Here is a 5,200-nt window from a genome sequence, read left to right as displayed (position 1 = left end):
AGTGCATACACAAAGTTTCCTACTCTTTCTTAGGTCACTTCTCAATGCACAATTAATGCCTATGGATGGTTCATCTCCACTAATGCACTTATGAAATGCCAACATGCAATGTTGCAAGAATTAAGGTTCACTACTCATACTCAAACCTCTATTAGGCATTTCATCAAACAACTCAAGTGCATAATAAAACTCTACTATAACAATAATTCTATGTCTTTCTCTAACCATCCAAAATGGGGAGAAACTCCCTCACATAGCCATAAATCCTGCCAAAGAAAGACACTTCCAAAAGGATTCCTCAATACCCTTCAATTCCATCCCAAACTACCTTTCCAACCCACATCTCACTTCTTATATTTGCAATGTATAAACAATCACAAAGCACTAGAAATCTCTATTTAAGCCTCAATAACATGGCATATAACATGTATATAACATACATACATAAGTGCTATCAAAACCCTAATCAAGAAAATTCCCAAATCTCAACTTGGGTTGGGGTTTACTTACCTTGTTATGGAGAGATTTCACTAACTCTTCCTTTCACTTGGTTTGCTTGACTTTTTCTCTACTCTTAAACAAAAGAACAAAAACCCTCAATATTCAATATATACAAAAACTCACAAAGCTTCACAACCAAGGCAAGAATCCTTACCTTAGGATGCCTTAGGTTGATTTTCTACCCCAAATCACTCCAAAAGCCCTTTAAAACTCCTTGAACAAAAGAAAGAGAAAATGAGAGGAAGCAAGAGAGGAGAGTGGCGATGGAGAAGAAGAATGAAGGGTTTGCAATGACTTAATTCCTTTTAATGAAATTTATACACAAGCATTCCCATTTTGCCCTTACTCTTCTTTGGGAATTCTATCTATATCCTTTGATTCATTACAAACACACCCCCATAACAACATATTCTCCATGAAAAATCCTTACATTTTACTCCTCACTTTTCCTGCTAATTAGGGGTAGAATGGTCAAATTGCCCTTAGGGAAGAAAATATCTAAAACTTAACAAACATTTTGGTCGGCCTATTGCCACGGCAAGGAAGCTTCTATCGCCGCGGCGAAACTGTCCAGCAGCTTCCCATGGCTTCAACACCTCTTCGCCGCAGCGAAGATTCTTCTTTGCCCCGGCGAAGCTTGGAACACTGAACTTCTTCTATTTTCAACCAATTTCAGGGAAAGTATACAACACACCACTCAATCAAAGGTCAACCAAACAATAATACTAATAAACCAACTCAAATAAGAGCGAAAGAAGAAACAATAACTACATACCTCAAGTGGGGCGTTACACACAATTTTATTTTAGGCAAGTCTTAGGTTTTTAGGGGGATTATAAAAGCGAAACTTTGCCATTTGGAGAGGGTTCATCGTTTTTGTGATCGAAGTTTGTTTAGATTAGCTTGTTTTTCGTTTCCCTTAGCATAGATTTGAAGATTTTTTAGTTGAGAAGTGAGAAGAATTGGGATTAAATTTGGTGGAGTCTTCAACTAGGGAAGATCTCTTTCTTTTCTATCATTTCAATATGTTGATTGTTGGATTATTCGTTTTTCTTGCTTGTTGTGTTGATTTAGCTATGAACTAACCTATTTTGGGTTAGGGTTTTGATGTAATTCAGATTTCCATGGATTAATCAATTGATTGTTGTTATTTTCATTTGCTATTGCACAAATTGTATGGTTATTCTGATTTGTATTGCTTGTATTTGTTGAACATGGTGAGATTGAGAAATGAATCATGTTAAACTTCTTGAATAATCACCATTGTAGTATTGAATTCTAGAGATAGATTTAAGAATCAATGAAATCAATCTAGGATTCCATGTGCTTAATGAATTTGGACTTATTAATCTTCAGTTTGATGGGTGCGGAATTTAATAGGAAAAAGTAGGAGATCATAGCCTGAGAAGGTATGTTTTATAACTTAGAGAATTCGATTTACAATCAGTGCATGTGAATGTGGAAATAGCATAATCCGTAGGCTTAATCCATAGAATTCGAATGAAGTCAAAACCTTACCCTTTTGATTGAATTGATATTACCCTTGTTTTTAATTCTTGCTTTCATAATTTAGTTTTTAATACTTAGCATATTTTGTTTTTGTTTTAGTTTAATTTTCTCCCATTAATCCAAACAAATTCGATTGCTCCAACTTGAAAAACACTTAGGAAAATTAGTGCTTAGCAACCAATCCTCGTAGGAACGATACTCACTCATCACTTTATTATTTTGTGTGACTAGCGCACTTGCTATTTTTGCATGTTGTAGTAACAACGCATCAAGTTTTTGGCGCCGTTGCCAGGGATTGAGTTTTGTGTTAACATTAAATTTTTCTTGTGTTAGCTAGATTGGAGCTTTATTTTTGCTTAGTTGTTGTTTGTTTAATTTTTGTTATTCTTTTAGGTTGGTTTGTGATCTTACTTTTTCTATTTTTCTGTGTAGTTTATGCAAAGAACAAGACGTCAGCCAATGGTTCCTGTTGATCCAGAGATTGAAAGAACCACTTGAAGACTTAACAAAGAAAGAAGAGAAAGAAAGGCTACAGTGGAACCAGAAGTCATAGTTGTAGAGATGGCAGAAAATAAAACACTAAGGGAGTTTTCAGTCCCTTCAGTTGATGGCAGTGGGTCGAGCTTTGAGATAAAGCCAACAATCATTGAGAAGATTGTAACGCCCACATGGAGTTACGTAATTTAATTTATGTTCTTATGCCTTTAGTTGATTTTTGCTAAGGTTATTTTAAGGAAAATGTGAAGAAAATGCCTTAAACTTGCATTAAGGGTAAAATGGTCTTTTCCCTAAAATTAGTTGAAATTGTGGGCTGTGAAAAGAGATAGAATTTCATGGAGAATGCAATAAAAATGAGGCAATTATGGTAATTGACTAAGGGACTATATATAATTTTTATGTTATATCAAATTGAAGAGTGAAACCCTAGCCACTCTTACCCATTTGCAGCCACTTTCACCTCCATATTCTCTCAAATTCTTCAATTCTTCTTCAAAGGAAATTCAAAGGTTTTTGGTGTTTTTTGAGTGGATTTTCAATCTTAAGCTTCTATAGGTAAGATCCTTGCACTACGAAGTGAATTTTTTTTTAAAGTGTTGATTTTGATGGTTTATGCTCATAGGATTTAAGAGGAAGAGAGTTTGATCAAAGGAGATTCTTAAAGGGTTGAATTTGCTCATATCAAAGGTAAGTAAATCCTACCCTAAGTATGATTTAAGTTATGTTTGTAGAGAACTTTCTTTATGCATATATATGTGTTATATGTAGAATTGTTGATGGATTTGGTGTTGAATAATGATTAGAACCTATCCATGAGAAGTTATGTTGGTGTAGTTGTTATTTGATTAATGTTTGGATGAGATTTGGAAGAATTGAAGTGAAAATTTTGAAGTGTGTATTTTGGGCAGATTTGGTGTTAATTATGGAGGAGTTTATTCCAAATTTTTGGTGGCCTAAAATAGAGATAAAAGTGTAGCCAAATTAGTGTTGATTTGTGCACATGAATTGTTTGATGAAATGCCAAGGAGAAGTGCATGTATGAGTATGATTATGTGTTACCTTGGGATGTGTTTGTAGATGGTAGAGAAGGACATGTTTGCATTCCATAATACATAATTGCATTTAAATATGTGAAGTTAGAAAGAATTATAAGCATGAAACCATCTACATGCATACATATTCATAAGAGCATGAAAATGCCCTAAAATATGTTAAAGAGAAAAACAGAAAGAAATGAGAATATTAAAGATATTCAAATCTGAATTTTTCTTAAAGAGGTGAAAAAAAAAAAGATAAAAAGAAGAGAAGGTTGTTGCGATGGGGAGCCGTGAGTGACATAGTCCCACATGCACGCTGCCTTTAGTGAGCGGCCTCAAAATTCAAAAAGAAGAAATGTACAGTTCGTTAAAAGTGTGTGTGGATGAGGACTGTACCCAGAATTAGAGAATTCACTCACACGGCCAAGGCTCCAAATCCATGTCTCAACCGAGTCTAATCGGCAAGAATAGAAAAAAAAAAAAAAAAAAAAAGAAAGAATAGACAGAATAAAAAGAAAGACTAGAAAGGAAAGAAAGAAATAAAGAAAACAGAAAAAGAAAAATAGAAAAGAAAATGCATAATTTATGCATTTGTGCATTTGCATCATGAATATGCATAATACCATGCTCATTATCATGGGTAGTGAAAATTTTAGAAAACAGAGAGCAGAACAAAGAAAGAATAGAGAAAGAAGAGAGAGAAGAACAGGGAAAGAATAGAGAATAATTGAGAAATGTGATGTAAGGAAAGAAAATTTGGAATTTTAAGCAACGGAGAGAGAGAAGGGTAGCATAGTGGGTTTACTTACTAAGCCATTGGTGCTCACTCCATTGTTTTTAATGTTTTACAGGTAATAGGTCAGTTGCGGTTGCTCGGAACGTCACGCAGTGGAAGGGTCGGGCTACATTGTCAAGTTGCTATTATTGAGAACATTTTGTAAATATTTGTATATAAAGAAAAATTAAATATGGGCCCATACTTTATTACTCGTATATATATGTGTATTTTCTTATATATATTTTTAATGAGTTTTAGCGATTATTTTACGAGTATACTAGCTAGAAGGAAAGCATTACAAAGATCCAGTAGTCAATACAGTTCAGGGGAGATTTGAAGAAAGATCCAAATCTGCACATTGCCAATTTTTTGGAGATTTGTGATACTTTCAAGTCAAATGGAGTGTCAGATGACACCATCAGATTAAGACTATTCCCGTTTTCATTGAAGGATAAAGCTAAGGGATGGTTAATGGCATTACCAATAGGAACGATTACAACATGGAACGATTTAGCACAGAAGTTCCTGACCAAATTCTTTCCTCTAGCAAAATTGGCAAAGCTGAGAAATGATATCACATCGTTTCTATAGGAAGAGTTAGAATCATTGTATGAGGCTTGGAAGAGATACAAAGAATTACTGAGGAGGTGTCCACATCATGGGTTGCCAATTTGGATGCAAGTCCAAACATTTTATAACAGATTGATGGTGAATGTGCAAACTATGGTGGATGCAGCATCGGGAGGAGACTGCAAAATAAGACTCCAAAAGAAGCTCACGAGTTGCTTGAAGTTCTGGCAAGCAACAATTATCAAAGACCTAATGAGAGGGTGCAACCGAAGAAATCTATGGGTCGTCATGAAGTTGATGCATATAT

General features: G+C 34.7%; 1 non-coding gene across 1 annotated transcript; it reads right to left on the bottom strand.

The window, feature by feature from the left end:
* Positions 1-4,881: 4,881 nt before the first annotated feature.
* Positions 4,882-4,988, bottom strand: LOC116137200. The gene has a single exon (XR_004129126.1). It is a non-coding gene; the product is annotated as a small nucleolar RNA R71 (small nucleolar RNA).
* Positions 4,989-5,200: the final 212 nt, after the last annotated feature.

Source organism: Pistacia vera, unplaced genomic scaffold, assembly GCF_008641045.1.
Source record: "Pistacia vera cultivar Batoury unplaced genomic scaffold, PisVer_v2 Contig320, whole genome shotgun sequence".
NCBI classification, from domain to species: domain Eukaryota; kingdom Viridiplantae; phylum Streptophyta; class Magnoliopsida; order Sapindales; family Anacardiaceae; genus Pistacia; species Pistacia vera.
The sequence above is the reverse complement of the archived record's forward strand: the minus strand, read 5'-3'. Positions and strand labels throughout refer to the sequence as shown.